At 42.1% G+C, this 21,654-nt stretch overlaps 1 pseudogene; it reads left to right on the top strand.

Annotated features, from left to right (window-relative positions):
- The first annotated feature begins 5,095 nt into the window (after positions 1–5,095).
- On the top strand, positions 5,096–20,978 carry LOC140312458 (uncharacterized; annotated as a pseudogene).
- The last annotated feature ends 676 nt before the right edge of the window (positions 20,979–21,654 follow it).

Raw genomic sequence — 21,654 nt, 5'->3', positions numbered from 1 at the left:
GTCTCTTGTCATACACCACCCGGAACTTTTTCGGGAATGTCACATTTTTTAACAGAAACCCCTTTTTATCTCTTCTGATGGTATGCTGAGGGGTCTCGATCACCGTTTCTCTGGAGCCACCCAAGTATCCCTCCACTAACTCTTTGACGTTGTCAAAGTTGACCTTCTCGCTGCATTCATGCGTCTGAGTGATGCCTTTAACGCGCATCGATACTTTTTTCTGATTTCTGGTCTGGTAAGCGTAACTCTTGGGTCCTGCTGCAACAAATTCCTGAATTGTGTCACCCCCCAGCTCATCGGTCAAATCCCCCAGATAGTTTCCCAGTTTCAGAGGAGTCTCACCTTTTTTCACCACATAGATCAGACTGTCTGTGTCTATGTAGAGAATTTTGTCCTGCATTACTTCCAGACAGCTGTACAGCTTTAAACGTGCATATGTGGTGGTAAATGCTGCAATGAATACATTGTTTACCTTGTTGGGAGGAGCGATGCACCGTTTGTTGTAAGTCCACTGCAACATGCACATGTCAGGGTTTAGAAAGTGGAAGTAGGCTATCTTGTATTTACCAGAGAACATGAAATTAAAAAATTAATTCGGGTCTGTGACGATGGTGGTCTGATGGAGGTCGTTCCTCTGTGCAAATTTCCCCCAGAAACTGTTCAGACACAGTTTAGCCACCTGTCTTTTAGCAGGGTTCACCTCTATTTTATTGGTATCCAGCTGAATACCTTGATGGAGTTTGTAATCTCTGACATACCTCAGCTTACTCTCCTCATCAAGTGCGTCTGCGGGATATCCTGAAGCCTCTTGTTTACCCTTAAGAAATGTGTGTATGTAGTCTACAAAGATTGAGCTACTGGTCCTGTGCCACACCTCAGTGATTTTAGCAAGACGATAACCAAGCTTTAACGCCTTGCTAAACTCCACACTCACCCACACACCTGTTAGTGCTCTCTCCTCATCGCAGTTTTCCGTGAGATGACTTGTAAGGTAAAACTGGGGAAAACAGCCCACGCGGAGGATAAACAACAGCTCTTATGAAACCAAAGTAGTTGTCAGGGTCAGGGTCTTTGCAAATAATTCTGGGATGGCCGAGAGGGTAAGGAAAGCTGCAATTTACATAGGGGTAAAGAGATGTAAAGTCAGCGTAGTGCACAGTTTCATCTACCCCCGCACTGTACCTCAACCTGAGTGCGCAGGTCCGACCACCGTACAGTGCTTGTCTGGGAGAGAGAGGTTCAGGGGCGTTAAAGCTCTTGAGAAATTCAATCACCTCCGGATGGGACTTTTTCATCTCAGTCCACTCGTGCTCCCACATAATATGCAGACGAAGACCATAAACTGACTGAAGCACTCTCTCTCTCTCATGGGTCTCTGCATAGAACTTTTCAAACGGCTCCTTCCTCAGCGGACATGTGTCCTGAGGCAGATAGCAGATGGGGCAGCCGTGAAAGAAACAGCCGTAAAACTCAAAAGCTACCCTCACACCGTCAATTTCCGCATACCCATCTACGTGATAAGGACCGATTCCCTTTTCCCCTGTGTTTAACGTGTGGCTAATCTCAATCCCTCTGCTAAACGCTAACCACTCCAGCCACTGGATGGATGCGTTTGAGAAGGTCTTACTCTGCTGACTGTAATCAACGGGTGAAGGTATGGCCAGGGTTTTAGGCTGCAGAAAGTTGGCGGTAAAAACCTTCATACAGGCCGACGCGATCGTTATGCATTTCAGGGGGTCCACGCGCGTCTCGTTAAAGAATTGCTCGCGGAATTTGACACACCCCTTGAAGAGTATGTCTACATAATTTTTGCAGTAAAGCATGCTCTGTTCACGAAAGTTAAAGGTGCCTTTACAAACTCCATCGTACCATCTGTAGAACTCTCCCTGCTCACTGGGGCAAATTCTGTTCTGAAGAGAATCTGTGGGGAAAGAAACCTTTGGTATGATCACTGAAACCTAATGCTTTCGGCATCATACTCAGTTTCATAGCCAGGAATGACAGACTATCGATGAATCTCAAACCATAATCACAGTCTGTAAAACAGAGAATTTTACTCCCCTGTTTGATGAGAGAGGGCTTCATACCTAGTTGCACCATGACATTAAGGATTAGATAGCTATCATAACCTCGTCCGTTGTGAGCAATAAACGTGTATCCACGGTAGCGTGGTCTCCTGAAATGGAGGAGGAATTTCCTGACACAATCCAATCCGTAGGCAGACCACTCGACACCTTTCAGCGTTTCAGCTGCTAGGCTGAATGTAGCACTGGTGTCCACTGAGAGTTGCTGTAGAACCGGGGGTCAGTTTCTCACCACAGATTGTACATTTTAAACCTTCACACACGTGGGGGTTTTTTACCTTAGTAATCGCAACGCGATAAAATCTCTTACACGTCGGACACCTTTTAATCAGATCACAATCATTCACTTGCATTCTGGCTCGGGGTCTCTCACGATGTTCTTTGTGTCTGTTGAAGCACGACGAGTTACGACAGCTTCTGTTGCAATCGCCACAAAATACAGGACTGAACTCTTGATTTGTACATGATGAGTCGCAACACACAGGACAGTAACCAGGACAGTAGTGTGAGTGTGGCTGATTGTAACTGGTGTAACAGTGCACGCAAATGTACCTCGACCCTAAAAATCCTTTGAGGTTTTTTATTCCATAGTAATGGTTTTGGAGTAATAACAGAAAGAGAGGGCTTGATCGATCTCTGAAATCAGTCTCAAATTTACACAGAGCTAGATCACCCTTGGTTCTATGAATCACCACAATTTTTCTGTTTAGGATTTTTTCGAATTTTCCAACATCACTGAAAGATACAGGCGTCTGATCAGTCAGCCCTGCCTGACGCTGCCACTCTCTCGCCTGGGCCGTAGCCTGACTATCGGTAAATTTAGAGCCGGAGACGTGCGCGAGACTGATGGCGAAACAGAGCTGATTGTCACAGTTATCTGTAATGTACAAGTGACGTTTTTTCTTATGGATTAATTCGCATTCTAAGGTTTTTGAAGCCTTCCGTTTGGCGCCCCCTGTAGGGTTTCTTACTACCTGGAGGACTAACTCCATGTTAGTATCAGAGGCAATCTCTGCGTTCGATTGAGTTAACTCGTCTAAAAAGTCCAGAAAGGCTTTCAGGATTACATCAGACTCATCTGTGACAGAAACGGTAATGTGTTGAGAAATACTCTCACCTACTAATTCTAGCTGGACGACATCATTACATCTGGCGTGTGATCGCGCTGTTTCTGCCACTTCAATAAGATTGCTCATAACAGCTGAAGTGAACTCAGCGATGTTGGGCATTCTATCAGGGCACGGACGCGGTATTGTGACGGGACGTCTTATTTCAAGACAATTGAAACGTTCACGCTCAATCGGTGGAGGTGTATCTCTCTGATTCTGTTCAGGGACGGCTATGTTCTCCTGATTCAACCCCCTACCATGCTGCCGAGTTTGTTCTGCTGCAGCTGGAGAAGGTAAAGAAATAAGATTTGGTGAGACAGTATCTGATGCTGAAGTTTGAGAAGCACTATTCGCTAAGGCTGTATCTAGTGATGTGACACAAGGAGCTGGATTTGGTGAGACAATATTCGGTGACTCATTTTGCAAACTCAGGGCGGGTGGTGGAGGCCCGTTTAAATTCAGGATTGATGATTCTAATTCAGGGACGGCTACGTTCTCCTGATTCAACCCCCTACCATGCTGCCGAGTTTGTTCTGCTGCAGCTGGAAAAGGTAAAGAAATAAGATTTGGTGAGACAGTATCTGATGCTGAAGTCTGAGAAGCACTATTCGCTAAGGCTGTATCTAGTGATGTGACACAAGGAGCTGGATTTGGTGAGACAATATTCGGTGACTCATTTTGCAAACTCAGGGCAGGTGGCGGAGGCCCGTTTAAATTCAGGATTGATGATTCTAATTCGTGTAACACATCAATTTCATCATTTTCATCTTCTTCAATATTCATAGGAGATGACTGATAATCGACATTAAGGAGCGCATACTCCAGTGGTGTAAAGTAATTCCACACATGAACCGGTATGGGAATGTTTTACAAATTTCCCACAGCCTCGGATATTACAGCCGGCACAGCTCTGCCTGCTTGATTATCCATCTTTACACAGAATTGAGAATGGCTAAGAGGGGTTGAGATATCTACTTATATATATATACACACATTTACTTTACTTCGAAATCACCTTCAAGTCACGGTTAATTTTCTGCATAAGAATCTCGCTACTTCTCATGAATGCCCGAGCTCTTGATTTTTCACGTCAGATGGTAGCGTTTCTTTTCCTCCACAGACGAGGGTCGGGCCGAATTTAGGACTTATCAGTTCTATCGACAGATCGGCCTCTGTGGATGAAGGAGAAATAACCATAAAAGTATTTTAAATATACCTGGTTCAGTGATTGGGAATGTTTTAAAAATAAATAAATAATAATTTAAATTTTTTTAAATAATAATAATAATTTAAATTATTAATTAATTAATAATAATGTTAATAATAATATTAATAATAATAATGATAAATTAGAAAAGAGAAAAAAAATGAAGAGGAAGAAGCTGTACCTTTCATTAACCCTCGGACAAGCGACAGTCTGTTGCGCACTCTATTGCACCGTCGATTCTTTACCACGGACCTCACAGGAACTATAACATCAGATTCTGTCAAATTGAAACACAGTTTAATAGCATAAAAATAGATAAATAAATAAAAAACCTTGCTTAAGTATACACTATGTGAAATTTGCATAGATGTTACCATGTAATGCTCCCGTTGAATGCAGCACGGATAAGTGGACAGAGCAGTAATAATATATCAACTGGTTTGTTTTACAGGCATTTCACATGAGTTCTACTGAAAAAGGCTGCGCTCTTTTAACCCCTCCCACCCTCACTCTCTCCCTATGCGTCACATCCGTGTTGATGACGTATGACGCTTACGCGCTCACGTGAGAAAACAAAAACAAAGAGTGATGAGTTTTTTTGTTTTTTTTTAAACTTACCCCGCAGATCAGGCTGTTTAGCGAGGGGTCCTTCCTCCCCGCGAACAATGCCCGGCGCCTCTAATAGCTGCGCCGATATGCAGCCTAGTAAACCGACAGCCTGTGCCCCCTCGCCCTCAACCGTATCGGTATTGAGGCCGCTCATAGGCGACTCGGGCCGCGGTATTATTCGAGGGGAGAAATGTATGCTCGGTGGTGTGTGAAACACCGATGTTTCCTGCTGCCCGTCCTCTGTAGTAACACTCGGACACTCCGTTGAAAACTGATTGTGCTGAACAGGGAGCAGTCTTCGTCGTAGCCGGGATTTATTCATGGAAAGTCCGTTCCCCCCGCTCGGTGCGATGAAAGTCAAATCTCCCTCAAACACGGCTGGGTTATTCTTCCCTTGCTCCACACTGTTTAATAAATCTGTAAACAGTTATATCTGATGTTATTTCATTGAAACATTTCACTTGTTAAAGGTTATTAAAGTTAAAGAAACATTACCATAATCGGCTTGCGTCAATATGAAGTCATCCAAATCCTCCGCGTCCAACTCTGGAAATTAGCACTCTGTCATGGTGTGGTAATATAATTATACACGTATTCATATGTTTATCATCAGATCTTTTTTACTCACCGTTGAAGGGTGGCAACACCCATTCCGAAATACCGCCATTCCGACATCCCGCTATTCCGACATCCCGCCATTCCGACATCCCACCATTCCGACATGCAAACGTCCCACCATTCCGACATCCCACCATTCCGACATCCCGCTATTCCGACATTCAAACGTCCCACCATTCCGACAAGGCTTTCAGTTTAAGGAAATGTGCGTTACTCAACAGGCGAGTCCCTTCTTTCTGTTCATGCAATTTATATGTTTAACACATGTTTACAGATAAGCGTTATTAAAGGCACAAAGTCTCGGCAACTGGAGGAGGAGAAGCAGACTGCGGTGGTTTTCAATCACACACTCCAATGCCACTTGTTTCAACTTCCGAAAATTTTATCCAGGAAAAAAAGGCTTACAAATATGGACCGAAACGGCTCCATAACACGCACAAGAATCCAAAAGAAACGAAAGTTAACTAAAAGAAAGCAAATACGCAGCATGAAGTGGTCAAAATTGGTTTTACGCATGCCTATGTGCGTCTGGCACATGCGTCTTCAGGCTCTCCCACGTTGGTTTGTGGATGAAAGCTATATGTTCAGCTGTAATGTCATGTAAAAACAATCTCTACATGACATTTACTCCCAGGTGTGACCAGTTAGGTCCTTAAGATATCAACAGGCTGTATAAAGCGTTGCGCAACGGCTGTGTGTTTGTGCCAAATGCGCAAAGCCCATCCGCGCTTCCCATAAGTACTCATAAATCACGTGAATTACACGAATAAACGTTTTTACTGCATTTTATTGTGTTTTATACGTTCTATGCTGTCATTTCTCTCCTCTCCTATTGGCAAGGCAAGGCAGAGTGCTCGCAACTGTGTCCTGTGCAGTAGCCGTGATCTGTAATTGCAATTATTACTTTTGCATATGATGACAGCGTGCAAAAGACGCATGGGCTCTGTGGAGAGCTCCTCTCCAGCTGGCTGCTGTGACAGCTCACTGACACTGTATTTCTGCTTAATCAGTTTCAGTCTCGCCAGAGTTACATTAATATCTGTATTTTTATATTTGACATTTCAGGGGATTTTGATAATAGATTATTAAAGTTTGCACCGGCATATCAGCCTTCATTAGTGTAAAATGTTTTGGGTAAAACATAGGCTATTAAAAGGAACTGTCGGAATGGCGGTATGTTAAAAAAAAAAAAACATACCGCCATTCCGACCATAGGAGGAAAAAAGTGTCGGAATGGCGGGACGTTTAATAAAAAATTAGGTGTCGCCATTCCGACAATTGGAGGCCAATGTCGGAATGGCGAGATGTCGGAATGGCAGCATGTAACCACCGTTGAATACTCCTAAGAGTGCCAAAGAACCGCCGGTTGGCTGTGTATGGATGTCAGCTCTTGTTTTCCGTCCTAAAAAAAAGTTGTTTGTTGTTTTGTTTTTTTTTTACTATTACAAGTACTGACCTAAGAGATCTAAAGTTTTAAGGAGACTTTTGCGTACCAGAGTCCATGATTCCTGTCCTGCCTCGGTTGAGCCCCCGACGTAAATGCCTGAACCATTTTATATAGTCTTACATCCCCCTCCATAGAAATAAGGGAGTGTTTTAAAAATTTCTTGAAGTGCTAATTTCAACCCATTTGCTCTTCACACCAGGTCTACATCCATCCTACGGTTAGTAACAGATGTATTGATTCTGTTTACATCCATCTACTGGATGGTGCTTTGTGAATCACGAGCTATTTGTTTGTGGATTAGTGTGAATTTGCGGAAAGATTGTCTCAAAAATATGAACGTGTGATTGGTGATCCACAAATACTGAGTCACGATTCACAAACAGAATTTTCAGTTTTACAAATGGCTTTTTGTTTTACAATTAGAAAATGATAAATTTACAAATACACATGTATTTATAAAAACCAACACACAAGTTAAAAAATAGGAAATTGGTATTTATGGATAGCAAAACATGTGTGCAACTCAAGGTATATTTGTAGATCACCCTCTGTGCATTTGCAGTTATTTTTTAGACAAATTTAAGCCCATATCGGAAGCCTCACAGATTCGTTCGTACAAGGTGTGTTTAAGTACTGGTGGAAAGCTGGGTCATCTGAATTTTCTTCAGAGTCGAGCGTTATTTCCCTGGATACTTAGTTCCCTCTAAACTTGTAACGAATTGTGAAAAATTGTGGATCTGTGTTAAAAAGAATATCTCAGCACCCCATGGTTATAATACATTTAATTTGTAATATTCTCAAATTCCTTATATGGACAGATATGCATTTATGAGCCTTACAAATGTAACTGTTGGTTAACTCTCGGTGGGCGGTCCTCTCACTAAGGTTAGAGCTTTAAAAAACTCACTACAACACACTGAAGGTATCGGAACTGCACGGAAAGAACTGTGTGTCTGCTAGTGCTATTTATCTGATAGATTCCAGTTTGTTCTTGTAAATGAAGAATCTTCCTCACACGTTGGAGTAAGTCATGGAGTTCCTCAGGGTTCTGTGCTTGGACCGATTCTTTTTACTTTATACATGCTTCCATTAGGTAACATTATCAGACAGCATGGCATAAATTTCCATTGTTATGCTGATGATACTCAGCTGTACTTATCTATGAAACCAGATGACACCTACAGGTTGGTCAGACTACAAGCCTGTCTTAAAGACATAAAGACCTGGATGACTCAGAACTGTCTGCTTTTAAATTCAGACAAAACTGAAGTTGTTCTCTTTGGACCTGAGCGCTTCAGGGAGAAATTGACTAGTTATATAGTTACTCTAGATGGTATTTCCTTGGCTTCTAGTTCTACAGTGAGGAACCTTGGAGTTATTTTTGACCAGAATTTATCATTTGACGCACATATAAAACTGGTTTCTAGGACTGCCTTCTTTCACCTTCGTAATATTGCTAAAATCAGGAACATCCTGTCTCAGGGTGATGCAGAGAAACTAGTCCATGCATTTGTTACTTCAAGATTGGACTACTGTAATTCCTTATTATTGGGCTGTCCCACATATTCTCTGAAAAGCCTCCAGCTGATCCAAAATGCTGCAGCCAGAGTTCTGATGAGAACTAACAGGAGAGATCATGTTTCTCCAGTTTTAGCTTCTCTTCATTGGCTCCCTGTTAAATTCAGAATAGAATTTAAGATTCTTCTCCTCACATATAAAGCTCTTAATGACCGAGCTCCATCCTATCTTAAAGATCTCATTGTAAGATATTTTCCTAACAGAGCACTTCGCTCCCAAACTGCAGGTTTACTTGTTGTTCCCAGAGTTTCTAAAAGAAGAATGGGAGGTAGAGCCTTCAGTTATCAGGCCCCTCTCTTGTGGAATAAGCTGCCAGTAAATGTCCGGGAAGCAGACACCCTTTCCACTTTTAAGATTAGGCTTAAAACTTTCCTTTTTGATAAAGCTTATAGTTAGGGATGGCTCAGGTAATCCTGAAACATCCCATAGTTAAGCTGCTATAGGCTTAGACTGCTGGGGGACCTCATCTGTCACACCTTTCCTCACTTTGCTCTCTTTTTCCCCCTGTTTAATTTCACAATTGATTTTATGTACATGTGACATTATTGTGATTATTAACCTATGTTTCCCTGTTCCAACAGATATCCTTTGAATGGCGTTATGGTGTTTTTCCCCCCTCTTTTCCCTCTTTTCTGTCTTCTCAACCCCCAGCTGGTCGAGGCGGATGGCCACCCTTCCTGAGTCTGGTTCTGCCAGAGGTTTCTTCCTGTTAAAAGGGAGTCGTTCCTTTCCACAGTCGCCACAGGCACGCTCAGGACGGGAGATTGGACTGAAGAAACGTTTCGGTGCACTCTGTTGGTTTCCTTAGCTAGGATATTATTTTTTGAATTGGCTCTATATGAATTAATTGGATTATGATTACAATGAATTGAATTCCAATTGGCTTGAATTGGACTATATTACTTAAGTGCCTTGAGATGACAATTGTTGTAATCTGGCGCTATATAAATAAAATTGAATTGAATTGAATAGTGTAAGTTTTTTCTAAGCTTCTTGCCAAATCCAATATCTGTTGTTGTTGAGAAAGTGATCAAAACCCATCCGTAGGTGAAACCTGTTGCCTAGTAACCATCGCAAAGCAATCAGAGTATTCAGGAGCTGTGAACGGGCGGTCACTCTCCTCTCTGAAAACACTTGTTGGTTAACTCTCGGTGGGCAGTCTCAGCCTAGTGCAATTAGCTAACACATGAACGGCTGTGCACAACATAAAGTAAGGGGTGACGCCTGGAGCGTTGTGAAGACATTCTTGGGTAAAGACTAGCGTTTCTACCTGCGCGTGTCCACCGAACAAGGCCACTGAACAAGGCAAACCTGTCCTACTTGCCTCATCCATGTCGCTCTGGCCTCACCACCTGCTTTAAAATGTGCCTCAATCTCATTCCTGTTGTCTCCGGCTCGCACAGAAGGTTTCACACAACCAAACGCCACCGCAACCTCCGCTCTCTAGAGCTCACTTCACTCTGTGACACACCCTTGCCTGTGGAGTTGTGGAATTGCCAATCAGTGGTAAACAAAGCAGATTTCATTATGGCTTATGTCAACCACCTGTCTCTTCACATCCTGGCTCTCACTGAAACCTGGATTAAGCCTGAAAACACAGCTACCCAGGCTGCACTTTCAACCAACCACTCATTCTCCCATACCTCTCGTACATCTGGGAGAGGTGGTCATTTCCAACAAACGGAAATACACCCAACTGCTACCTTATGCTAAATACAATACCTTTGAATACCTCGCCATCTTGGTAACTGCACCGGTCAAAACCTATATGATTGTCGTATATCGCCCACCAGGACAACTCGTGACTTTCTAAATGAACTAGACACCTTGCTCTCTTCTATCCCGGAGCATGACTGTCCCATAATTGTCCTTGGTGACATGAACATCCACGTAACTCTTCTGATTTTCTGACACTAATGCACTCGTTTGAGCTACAACTGCTCAGCAGGCCTCCGACCCATAAAGCTGGCAAAGTGCTAGATCTCGTTTTCTCAAGAAACTGTGCCACAGAGGCCCTATCTGTTACACCTCTGCATTTCTCTGACCACTATTTCATTCCCGCTACCTGCTACCAATCTAACAGCAGACACCTTTGCCTCATTTTTTACTGACAAAGTGGCAGCTATAAGCAAACAGTTTACCAAACCTGGTACCACAAAATCTGCATGCAGAAGTCCTACTGCATCATTTTCCTCATTTACCCCTCTCACTCAGAGCAGTGTGTCTAAACTTCTCACATGTAGCCGTCCTACTACATGCCCGCTGGACCCCGTTCCTACTAATCTTCTCCAATCCATTACTCCTACTGTAACTGCAGCAGTCACGCATGTGATTAATGCTTCACTGACATCAGGCACATTTCCTACCACATTCAAGCAAGCTCAGGTTACACCGCTGCTCAAGAAAACTTCCCTCCCTCCAACTCATGTGGAGAATTATCGGCCGGTCTCTCTCCTCCCGTTTCCGTCTAAAATCATTGAAAGGGCGTCTTTAAGCAGGTCACCGATTACCTCTCACATAACAACCTCCTTGACCCAAACCAATCTGGGTTTAAAAGTGGACACTCCACCGAAACGGCTCTGTTAGCTGTGACAGAAGCCTTAAAAGAAGCCAGAGCGACAGCTAAGTCCTCTGTACTTATCCTGCTCGACTTATCAGCTGCATTTGACACTGTCAACCACAGTATCCTTTTGTCCATACTCTCTAGCATGGGCATCACAGGGAGAGCACACTCCTGGTTTGAATCATACCTCACTGGTCGGTCATTCAAAGTATCCTGGCTTGGTCACACTTCTGCAGCGCACCACCTTGCCACAGGGGTCCCCCAAGGCTCAGTACTGGGACCTCTTCTCTTTGCCATATACACCAACTCACTGGGACAGATCATCCGATCACTTCTTCTCATACCAATGTTATGCTGACAATACCCAGCTCTATCTGTCATTCCCACCTGATGACCACACGGTCTCAGCACGAATCTCAGACTGTCTCTCTGACATATCAACATGGATAAAAGCGCATCACCTCCAACTTAACCTCCCAAAAACTGAACTGCTTGTCTTCCCAGCCAAACCAACCATTCAACACAGCATCTGCATCCAAACCGAATCCCTATCTCTTGCTCCATCAAAGGTTGCTAGAAACTTGGGTGTCATGATTGATGACCAGCTAACCTTCAAAGATCACGTTACCTCGGTTGCTCGTTCGTGCTGCTTTGCATTACTAAACATAAGAAAGATCAGACCATACCTAACCCAACATGCCACCCAGCTCCTGGTGCAGGCCATGGTCATCTCCCGCCTTGACTACTGCAATGCTCTCCTAACTGGTCTCCCAGCCTGTACTATGAAACCTCCACAGAACGCGGCGGCGCGTCTGGTCTTTGATCAGCCTAAAAGAGCACACGTCACCCTTCTGTTCATTGAACTCCACTGGCTACGCTTAGCCGTCCGCATCAAATTCAAGTCACTGATGTTAGCCTACAAAGTGCTTAATGGAATGGCTCCCATCTACGTGAATGCTCTTGCAAAGGCTTATGTCACAACTCGGTCCCTCCGTTCATCCCAGGATTGTCGTCTAGCAATGCCTACACCACGCCTAAGACAATCCAAACTCTATTCATGTGTTGTCCCACGATGGTGGAATGACCTACCAAGCGCTACCAGAACAGGGGCGTCCCTGTCTATCTTCAAGAAGCTCTTGAAAACCCAGCTCTTCAGAGAGCATCTCCTATCCTTGCACTTACCTTGTACTTACCTACCCCCTCTATCTTTGCACTTTATCTTTCTGCACTTCTTTCTATGCCTGCACCCTATCTCTACTATGTCTCCTCTGACAGAGTCAGACTAGTGGGTTCCTTCTATGTAGTTTATTGTTAGCTTTTTATATAGCTTGTTATATCTTCATTTGTAAGTCGCTTTGGATAAAAGCGTCTGCTAAATACATAAACATAAACATAAACTGGATGTTTTAAAGCAACGACTGCAAGGTCGCAGACTTGTTCCTTGGCTGGGAAAAATTGAGTCAAATCGGGAGGCAAGAAGACGGTAATGGCGGGCCATCACAGTGGTCTACCCTCTGAAGTAAGTACAAGTTAAATCTGCTCGCTTTGCTATCCGATTATAATGAGACGGCCGGTATTTCAGATAATTTCAGATAATGTTTTATGTGTCTAGTTCTGGTTGTTTGATGCGCCGCCCTCCACACATTTCTCTGTTAGCCCTATGTGAGCTAAGCTACTGAAGCAGTTGGTGGCTAAATCCTTGTGCATAGTGTCACACGTCAGTACAGTTTAAGACGACATTTCCTTGATCCAAGAAAGTTATCTCTGAATTTATCACCAGGCGAAGCTCCCCCTCTTTCTGTGTGGAGTCTGCATGTTCTCCCCGTGTATGCGTGGGTTCTCTCCAGGTACTCTGGCTTCCTCCCATCGTCCAAACATGTTAGGTTAATCTCTCTAAAATTGTCCTTTGGAGTGAGTGTGAGCGTGTGTGTGGCTGTTTGTCTCGTTTGTGTGGCCCTGTGATGGACTGGCGACCTGTCCAGGGTGTACCCCGCCTCTCATCTGATGACCGCTGGGACAGGCTCCAGCCCCCCCGCGGGTTGACGGATTAAGCGGTTCTAGAAAATGGATGGTGTATTCATTTTGATTAAACTGCATTATAATACCTGGATGGATTTTCTGTATCTAACTAGACTTGAACTTGAACTTTTTTACTTTCTGCCCTTTTTAAAAAAAAGTGTGATATATTTAAATAAACTGATTTTAATTTAACTGAATTGGAGACAAATTGCCCCAAAAAAAGAAAAAAAAGAAAAAAACAGAATGAGTAGCTAATTGATATAGACATGCCCACTTCATTCAATGGGAGATATCAAGTTTTTCTGAAAGGTGTGTCAACCTTATTTTGTTTGGCTGAGTGCTTCAGCCAAGCAGACACAACTCCTCATTTGAGCTCGAGCACACAGCCTCTGGTCTCCTAGGCAACAGACCAGGTTTCCCAGGGTAACAAATCACTGATGCCCATTGGTGGGAGGATGAGGAGCTCCCTGCAGCATTCCCATGGCAACCAGCTCTGTCGTTTCTGAGAAATAATGGCATGTTTTTTTAATAGCTCTGTAACACCAGGCTCACCCCATACCAACTCCTTACTCTGCATAGATTTTACGATTAGAAAGCACTCACTGCTTTTCTGTTACTTAAAAACAAGCAGTTCAGTTCTTTTCTCAGATGACAAAAGCAATAAACCTGCTCTCTCTAGTGACACTCAGCTCATCACCCAACTGACAAAAAGGACAGTGCTGTGAAGTGAAATGAGAACCCTCTGAGAGATAAATGTCTCTGGTGTTTTGACATAGGTGTAGACTGCCTGCAGAGATCATAAGAAGCAACAAAAGCCATCAGGTCTTTTGAATATTAGATTTTCTGGATTGCATCAGAACACCAGTGAGCCAGAAAGTAGCTTTACACTGGTAATATTATCTATTATCACAGTGGTGTGGTGGTCAGCACTGTCGCCTCACAGCAGAGGGTTCCAGGTTCAACTCCCAGCTGGTTCTTTCTGTGTGGAGTCTGCATGTTCTCCCCGTTTATGCGTGGGTTCTCTCCGGGTGCATGGTTGTGTCGTTTGTCTCTGTGTGGCCCTGTGATGGACTGGCGACCTGTCCAGGGTGACCCCGCCTCTCTTCCGATGACCACTGGGATTGACTCCAACCCCCCCGTGACCCGACCAACGGATTAAGCGGGTATAGAAAATGTCTGGATTTTCTACAACAGTCCCTTCTCTAAGCCAGTGTACAGCAAATTCTTACTTATTGCTGTATATTTTTCTGTTTGTCACTCATATATCTTATCAGCAATGATAGTACAGCTGGTACTTTTCATAGATGTAAACTTACAGAATCCCACCTCCATTATTTTAAAACTGAAACATATCTTTATATCTACATATCGATAGGATGGCATAGTGTTCAGATGCTTGCAAAGGAATGTATGTTGTTTTTTATGTTTGCACTGAAAACTGAAGGGCTCTTACCTGTAGACAAGAACATATGCAGGAAGAGAAAATTAAATAAGAGGTTGTGATGCTTTAACTTTTTTGAAAATAGCCTATTGTATGAGGCTTTTTTTTAGAATCAAGTTGACAAGCTCACATCTGCAAAGTGTGCTTAAAACCGCTGTGCACTGCAGATGCTCAGTTTTGACACTCTAATGGTACCATATACTGTTCTCCACCCACCCACAGGAAGACACAAGAACATGGTGTGTAGCTGAGATTTGAAGCTGAACAAACCCCTCAAAGAGAGGGGTGTATTGTTGCGTACGTGTATTCATCCTGAGCCATCCCTGAACAGTTTGGTGCATGCAGTCATACATTCTCAGGATTAAGACAGATCAGTTTAATGTGGAATAAGAATTCACAAGCACACGGTCCAGCAGTGTCCATGTCACAGGTCACACAGCGTTTTTGTTGACATTGAAACTTTTTCACCTCTGCCCACAACCCAGTCACCAGAGATGAATGTCATTTGAATTTTCTTCAAATGTCTCTGGCAAAACAATGCACAAGCCTTATGAACGGGTAAACAAACAGATTTAAGGTGGCTGGTGGGATGGAGTATGATGCAACATCTTCTATGTGGCCTGAGTTCGACTCCAGTGAGAAGACTGTCATGTTTAGTCTTGGATGCAGGGGCTCCAATCTTTTAGTGTAGTGCAAAAGTCTTACTTTATATTTTGAGTCCAAGGAGCCAGACTTTCTTGTATTCTTTGTTGTGTCTACCTAAAACAGACAGCTTAGAAAAGAACTCATTTTAAATAGTATCTTTAGACACTTTGCTTTAGCAGCCTTTTTTTTTAAGATCAGTCATTCATTTGATGCCTGCAGTTGGTTCAGAATACTTCCTCTCGAGGATGAATTTAAAATGTTTGTTTACTTTTAAATGCCTTTATGGATAGGCTCCGACTTGCTTACTTACTTGTCCTCTGTAATGCATATACCCCTGCTAGAGAGAGCTCTGTGGTCAGCCAACCAACTGCTCTGTGCTGAGAACCAGGCTAAAAACAAAAGGTGATTGAGCTTTTGCAGCAACTGCCCTTAAATAATGGCACAGCTTACCTCTCTATAATAGATCAGTGTTGAATATTCAATGCCAAAGACACATCTCTTTTTCTCAGTCTTTCACTCAAGTTAAGGATTTCCATCATCTCAGCATATTTAAAAATGATGTATTTTTATTCTGAGGCACTCTGGTCACCCTCGGTTGTTTTTAAATGTGCTTTATAAATAAAGGTGACTCGGCTTGACCTAACATAGTTTCCATGCCTTGAGCTGCATATAGGAAAAATGCCAAAGATAACACTCTATGACAGAAATATCTACTTCATTAGCTGTAAGCAAATCATACTACTAAGCTAGGATTAAGAAAGAATCATGTTTTGGTGTACTGCAACTTCAGCCTTTCAAAACCCTGCCAGTGGCTCACAAAGTATAACTGTGAAACAAAGTGGGAGAGACACCAGGGTCCTTTAGCTGAGCTTTAGCTTTTCCCTGGAAAGAAAAAAGTTATTTTCAGTTGCAAAAATGTTAGCTAACAACTGCTTGTTAGCCAGTGTACATTGGTTAGCTGTGCTTTAGCTCTGCCCTTCACATTTAATGTGCATGTCTTTAAATCAAAAGAGCTGGATTGAAATATTAAATATAAAAGCTATGTTCAACTACAGAGCTTAAAGTCTTAAGTGTGATGGTGAGTTTGACATGTTTGTCAGTGCTGTGTTACTTGAATTAGAATTGTGGCTCCAATATGTTACATTTCTTTCACTGTAAGAACATTTGAATGACACTTGTCAAAATGTATTATTGCGTTAGTCCAAGAAAAAACAGACTTTTACAATGTATGTTACATACACCAAAATTGTACAAAATGGAAATTCTCCAAGCTGAACTAACACACTCAGATCTTGCAGTCAGGTGTCAAATTTCTCCTGCATGTGTACTCTCAACTAGGTTTAGGAGCTCTGCGCATGTTCCACAGTTTCTGTCCAGTAAACGGAAGAAGAAGCCGAAAACAACAACAGTAACCAATAGGGATAGCATGCATTTTTTTGTTGTGCGAGTGTATTTTAATACAACTGAAGCTGTTCTCATTCACATATTTTTGATTGATTTATTAGACAGTTAAACACCTCAGAAATTGGTAGTGAAAAGCAGCCCAATGAGACTTTGAGTCAACTCACCTCAGTGGCCTGTGCAATGAATTCAGCTATACCTAATTGTACAATGATCTACGGAGAAAGTTAGAAGCAGACAGACGTATTTTAACATTTTCTCACACAGTCCACAATGACACGGCATAAATTGATTCCCTTTCTATGCATGTACGCTGGGACAAATGAGAGTGGTCCAGACATGTCAAGCTGTATAGTGCATCTAAACTTACTAATGTAGGCTACCAGTGACACTGTATTTTGTCCACTTTTGTATCATAAATGCATATAATATTCTAAATACTTGATAATATATTGAGCCAAACAAATTATTAAGAAAAACAGAACAGAACACAGAAAGGTACACATACACACCCTGGGTACTCAGGCTCTATTTAAGCATCCTGTTCTGACTCAGTGGTTGCTATGCCAACAGGCAAGAATTTGAGCTACAGTACTATGGTTTGATTTCTGATGCAACATTTACCATAAGCACATCACCACACTAACACATACACGCAGTCAGAGAGCAGTTGCTCTTAGTTTTTCTCCAACAGTTTGGCAGATTTAGTAAGTAGGTCACCTCTTTGTAGAAGGAGAATGGGAGGAGAGACGGTGCATCCCACTGTGATCGTTGCTGTTTATTGGTCAGAACACATACATACACACGCAGCCAGGGCTCTCAAGTCTCACACATTTTTGGTCTTTTGTCACAAATTGTATTTCTCATGCTGAAAAAAAAAAAAAATGTATCTGGCGCAGCGCTATCGCTATGGAAACGGCAGGAAACAAGCATGTCTCCCATGAGTCTGAGCAGAGCAGTTATTAATAACAACAACACTAATAGTAATGTTATCAATTAAAGACCCCCATTCCTGCGACCCGGGGTCTCGCTCTTGCCTGCATTCAAAACTTGACATTCAGACTTTCTTCATCTCTCTTCTGTCCCTCTTGACCTGCTGTTCATTTGCTAGTGGCCTCATCAGGGATTCTGGGAGGCCAGAGGTCTTGTCCTCTGTCCTCCACTGTCTTGTCTCTCTATCTTCATTCACTTCATTGCTCCCACCGCTCTATCTAGCATGACCTATATTCCCTTCTGATGCCTCAGTACCTCCCACCCTGTCATTTTGTCCCAGCTTCACACACGGTAAAAGAAAACCACACACATGCTAACCCAGCAAACACACAGTCCCATGGCAGGAGTGGGGTGAGGTGGAGTCACTAAGTCCATTTAGATCTGTTAAGGGTGGAGTTCTAAAATAGAATGCCAAGCTGAGTCCTGAGGGAACTCTACTCCAAAACACTGCATGGATGAAGGATGTGTGGATATAGCGCCTCCTATGGTTAAACAGCATTTAATGCATCCCACTCCTGTTTAGATGTATAACTCCACAGTGACCCCTGCTGAGCCTTGTTTCAGACTACAACCATGTTTCCCTGTCAACAGCATTTTAATTTTTAGCTCCACTTCCACAAAGTGGGGAATATCAGGGCAGTTCTCACCTAAATTACATTGTTGCAGGATATTTCTCCCATTAGAGTGGGAAGTCTGCTGTAAGTGGATGAAAACAAAATGTGTGTTCTGTGTGACCTTGTAATACAAAATGAGACAATGTTGTAGCTTATATGACTTATATGGTTTAATTGGAGTTTGAGAAATCTGAGAAAACGATCCCTGATGATGTTATCAGTCTCAGGCAATATTTATTTCATTATTTTTTTTCCTGTTTACAGAGGCAATTGAGGAAAATTTGCTTAAATTTTTTTCCAAAATTCCTCTGTGGTCTGAGGTCCTTCTACATCCTTTTAAAACCATTTTCTATTTTGTCATTGGTTGTCAAACAACTATTTGCAGCTTTTTTTTTTTTTGCAGTTGTTTTTTATCTTGAGGCTGCACGGTGGTGTGGTGGTCAGCACCGTCACCTCACAGCAGAGGGTTCCTGGTTCAACTCCCAGCTGGTTCTTTCTGTGTGGAGTTTGCATGTTCTCCCCGTGTATGCGTGGGTTCTCTCCGGGTACTCCGGCTTCCTCCCACCGTCCAAAAACATGCATGTTAGTGAGTTTGAGTGTGTGTGGTTGTTTGTCTCTGTGTGGCCCTGTGATGGACTGGTGACCTGTCCAGGGTGACCCCGCCTCTCACCCGATGACCGCTGGGACAGGCTCCAGCCCCCCCATGACCCGACTGACGGATTAGAAAATGGATGGATGGTTTTTGATCATTTGCCTTGATTTTTGTGTGTTCATTTTGTGCCTCTTTGTAGTTGTTTCCCAGAGGGCACCGTGGCTGCTTTGGCCCCAGGACCTGTCTCCAGTTGATCCATTCTGTAACCCAGCGACCACTTCTTCTGCAGTCTGTGTTAATGTTTAAGTTTTTGGATGTAAAGTATTGGGTTTTTGTATCGGAGTATCATTGTTAACTGAGAGTTACTGGAAGCGTAGACCCTGCTTAAATGCTGTTATGTAAAGCTAGGGAGATAAGGCTTTCTGTGATAAAGAACTTATTTTAATATTCAGAGTTGATTTCCTTCTAATGTGCCTGAACATAAAAGGGTTATTGCCAACCTCTGTCTTCACAGAATGGAATTGGTGTGTAGTCATGGTTGCTCAAATCTCGCCAGCAGGAAAGTAAGCAAAGTCTCCACTTCCTCCAATTCTCTCTCTGTTTGCTTATTGGATTCCACTCCATCCTGTCGACCTGCGTTTGTATGTGTAATGTTGGCCGTCCTCTCTGGGAGTCAGTCATTCAGTCAGTCACAGTTAGACAATGAGACATAAATAAAGCAACAACTGCATGTTGTGCTAGAGGAGCTTCAAAAAAGCCGGCATCCCTTGCACCTCAGGGTGAGACTTCAGATCTGTTACTCCATTCAATCCAAACCAAACTCTTATTATTCTTTTCATCTTTATACTGCAAATTACTTTATAGCGTTTTTCATGATAGCATAAATAGAGGGGCATGGGCTATAACTTATGTGTGCTGTAATGCTTCTTTTTATCTTCTCATTGTATTAGAGAGGTTAATCTGTGTGGTTGATTGGGATATATTTAAGTTAGTAATATGTGAATCTGAAAAATTGTATTATGACTTCACGTGATATATTCATTTTTATTACTATTTGTATTTATCACAAGTATATTGCAATATCCAAATTTGGATCTGATAGATCAAGTATCTCTTTTTTCCTAATTGCCCTTGTTTAGAAGAGGGATTTCAAATTCAACTTATTTTTCAGTAATGATGATTAATATGAATGGAACATGAATAAAGGTCTCCTTTTAGAGTCTACATTTTTTCTTAATGTCCTATAATTGTGTCAGTTTCATGGAAAAGGTAGAGAAATGATACCCATTTTATGTTGCTTTGCTGTCATTTAAAAAAATCTAGAGAAAAATACTGAGCCTTTAATTCAATACTATGTATCTGTCTACAATGGTAAAGATTTATATTTCAGTACAAATCTTAGTTATTTGTACTTTTTTCATGCAAATTTATAGTTTTTTTTGCAAAAGCATTTGGAGGAAACCACAGTTATAAAACTCCTTTAAGCGTTATATTTATCTGAAAACTACATTTACCAAACGCAGAATATAGAATTAATCAGATTGCATACATGACAATATTTTGGAGGAATTTCTCCTCTTTGTAATACGTCGCCACTACTCAGAAAAAATTGTTGCTGGCATCACGTTCTCCGTTTTTTCTCTATGTGCAATGAAGTTGGTTAGCAAATTCACTGATGATCACTTCTTACTGGTGTCTGTAATAGAAAAGGTTCAAATGCATTAACACATTATGGATTGAAGTTATTGTTAGATTTTAGAAAACCTCCTAACTTTTCAAGAATGGTTTGAAATGAAAAGCAGGTTTCACCCAGTAGTTACCTTACAATTCGTTACATTCTGTATGAATTGTTTCTAGTCGAGTTTGAAGAAAAAGAACATCATGTTTGAATTTTTAGTTATTATATTCTAGTTATTTAGTTCTCTTTCCCGCTCTCTCATCCCTTTTCTCACTCTCTCTTGTTCCCCTTCAGCGTGGGGCAGTGTGGTAACTATGACTGCAGATTTTTCTGTAGTGTGGAAGGCATGCCGAGGGCTGCCAGTGTTGCTCCATGCCTGAGAGAGTATCGTATGCTGGCTCATCTCTTAACTATGGTATGTAATCAAAATAGAAAATTAACATCAGAAGAATGAGTTTGACTTCTCTTACATTTGAGGGTAATGAGAAAATCCAAATCCATCATGTTGTCGGCGTTCTGGTGTAAAACTTCTCTGTCTCCGTGTTATTACGGAATAAAGCTGCAGTTTGCTTCAGTATCTTTCCAGTTTGATAATATCAGTACATGGAAAAAAACAACTCGATGATGATATTATAATACTCACAAGGGTCATTGATTAGTTGTCCTTGACTCCAAAATGTCCCAGTTGAGAGAGTTTAGGACTACTGACTGTGAGCCAGGATCAGTGCTGGCATCCAGGTTGTTCCCACAGTTAGTTGGACTCTTGTTTTCTGCTTGAAATAATTCTATTTGTCAGTCACTTGTATGAAAACAAATTCTGACGTCTGATAACTGGCCATAATTACATTTCAAAGCACTGATTTTGTGCAGTTCTACTGTACTATTCAGCTATGTCTTAGCTAACTGCTGAAAGTTGCAAACATAACGTGTAAAAACGTTAACCAGCTGAATGTTTTGACATCTTTGCATCTGTGGGAATCCATGTTTAAAGCTGCTTAAATCAGATGATAAAATTAACTTGAAGTAAATTGCTATGTTATACAACCAATTATCATT

The sequence above is a fragment of the Leuresthes tenuis genome, unplaced genomic scaffold (genome assembly GCF_036924035.1).
Source record: "Leuresthes tenuis unplaced genomic scaffold, fLeuTen1.0.hap1 SCAF_7, whole genome shotgun sequence".
In the NCBI taxonomy this organism is placed as follows: domain Eukaryota; kingdom Metazoa; phylum Chordata; class Actinopteri; order Atheriniformes; family Atherinopsidae; genus Leuresthes; species Leuresthes tenuis.
The sequence above is the reverse complement of the archived record's forward strand: the minus strand, read 5'-3'. Positions and strand labels throughout refer to the sequence as shown.